General features: G+C 43.8%; 1 pseudogene; it reads left to right on the forward strand.

The window, feature by feature from the left end:
• The first annotated feature begins 1,370 nt into the window (after nucleotides 1-1,370).
• On the forward strand, nucleotides 1,371-2,288 carry LOC105002011 (annotated as a pseudogene).
• Nucleotides 2,289-2,607: the final 319 nt, after the last annotated feature.

A 2,607-nucleotide genomic window follows, 5' to 3' on the forward strand; every position in this document is an offset into this window, starting at 1 on the left:
TGAACTCCGGGAGTTGGTGATGGACAGGGAGGCCTGGTGTGCTGCGATTCATGGGGTTGCAAAGAGTTGGACATGACTGAGTGACTGAACTGAGCTGAACTGAACTGAAGATATTAATTGAGGCAGTTGAGAAGTGATGTTGGGAAACTATCCAACTAATTATAGAAAAAGAAATTTTGTCAACACCAGATGGGATTATTGCCTCGTTTCTAAGTGGTTCCTTTCCTAATCTCCAGCTTTTTCTTTAAACTCAGTTCTTTCAACACAGTATCACTGGACAATTTCAAATATTGGAACTTAATGGATGGCTGTCTACTAAAGGAAAAAAATATCCAAGAGTGACTGTTAATCAAAGGGATTTGAAAATAGGCAAATGCTTTTGCATAATTACCTTTAGTCTAAGAATTAATGAGATAGAGTGAAGTAAAGAAGAGGAGGGAAGAAGGCGGAAGGAGGGGAAAGTCTCCAGTCTAATTGCTTCTTCTGTTCTATAGATATCTTCTTTGGGGAGACGGTCCCAAAGGAATACCCAAAATGCCTATTCACTCTTCAGGGAATGAATGCCACTCCTCTGACAAAGAGGTGTGTTCAGCCTTTCTGGTTTCAGACCCTGGCCCTCCTGTTTCATGGCATCTAAAAGGAAAGGAAACCAGGAGGGTGGACATGGAGCCTGGATTCCAGCCCAAGCCCACTCTTTCCTTTCCATCTGTAGGTGTCTTCTTTCTAGAACATTCTCTCCTCATCTGATGGGTTATACATAGTAGAGGCAGGTGAGAGAAGATGGGAATTGGCTCTATTGGAGTCTGGGCTAAAACTGACTTAGCTAACTTCATGGATTTTCTTAAGATATTCCCTAATTAATGATGCTGAGTCTTAAAAACCTTAATTGTATCCATACATATTGTTATATTGCACGTGTAAATTCTATTGAAAGACAGAATTTTATGTTGAAGGAAGATAGTTGTTTTTAATATTGCTAATTGCTTCATGCTTTTGCCTGCATTAAGTACTATCATTTCTATCCTATTCTCCTGTATTACCACTAGATGGTTTTCAGTTTTCTGCTATTCCAGTTATGATGGTGAGAGCATTTTTGAGAATCATTCACATCAATCAGTTCAGGACAGTTCAGTCATGCAGTCGTGTCCAATGCTTTGAGATCCCATGGACGGCAGCCCACCAGGCTCCTCTGTCCATAGAATTCTCTGGGTAAGAATACTGGAGTGGGTTGTCATTCTCCTCTCCATTTTTATGGATAGTATACAGATGTTATCCCTTTCCCCTGGGTTCTGTGCAGGTTTTAGTGTTTTGGGGAAAGCGCATATCAATGAGACCACTGTCTGATCTTCCAGGTGTGATTAGATGTGAAGATGAGGAATCACACTCCAGTGACCGAGTTCCTCCTCACTGGAATCCCTCACACACAAGGGCTGGAACACGTGCTCTTTGTCTTCTTCCTCGCCTTCTACCTGCTCACTCTTGTGGGGAACCTGCTCATTCTCCTGGCCACCCTCACTTCCTCCAACCTCCACACCCCCATGTTTTTCTTCCTGGGCAACTTGTCAGTGTTTGACATCTTTTTCCCTTCCGTGAGTTCCCCCAAAATGATGCTCTACCTACTGGGGCAAAGCCGGACCATCTCTTACCAGGGCTGCGCCTGCCAGCTCTTCTTTTATCACTTCCTGGGCTGCATGGAGTGTTTCCTGTACACCGTGATGGCCTATGACCGCTTTGCCACCATCTGTCACCCCTTGCGGTACACGGCCATCATGAACCCCAGGGTGTGCGCCATCTTGACTCTGAGCACCTGGATGGGGAGCAGTGTGCATGCGTCTGTCCTCACATTTCTTGTGTTTAAGTTACCCTACTGTGGCCCCAAGGAGGTGGGCAATTTCTTCTGTGACATCCCGGTGGTGCTGTCCCTGGCCTGTGCAGACACCTCTCTAGCTCACAGGGTGAGTGTCACCAACGTGGGTGTTGTGGCACTCCTGTGTTTCCTTCTTGTCCTCACTTCTTATACTCGCATCGTTATCTCTATATTGAGAATCAGCTCCTCAGAAGGCAGGCACAGAGCCTTCTCCACCTGCAGTGCCCACCTGACTTCTGCTCTTCTATGGACCCGTGGTCCTCATTTATCTCTGGCCTGCCTCCAGCCTCTGGTTGGATTCTGTGGTTCAGGTATTAAATACTACTGTTACCCATCCTTAAATCCTTTGATATACAGCTTGAGAAACAAGGATGTAAAGTTGGCTCTGAGAAAAGCACTAATCCAGGGAGTATATACTTGAGGAGTGTAAGCTTTTCTGTCATTATCTGTCCTTACAATTTTGCCTTGTATTTATCTGGGGCACCTAGTCTATTAGAGTTGATGTGACTGCTAAGTGCAATGTGGGACAAGTAGGTTGAATTAATTCTTTATGATTAGTGTGTATATATTTATATAAAATTTTTTTTCAACAAAATCTTTTACAGCACTTACCATGTGCTAGGCAGTATTCTATGCACTTTACAAATACTGACCCATGTTTTTATTACAATTATCACATGGAGTAAATATTACCCCAATTTACAGAAGAGGATATTAAGGCACCGAGAGGTTAGGACAGT

This window comes from Bison bison, unplaced genomic scaffold (genome assembly GCF_000754665.1).
Source record: "Bison bison bison isolate TAMUID 2011002044 unplaced genomic scaffold, Bison_UMD1.0 scf7180017864388, whole genome shotgun sequence".
Taxonomy (NCBI): Eukaryota; Metazoa; Chordata; class Mammalia; order Artiodactyla; family Bovidae; genus Bison; species Bison bison.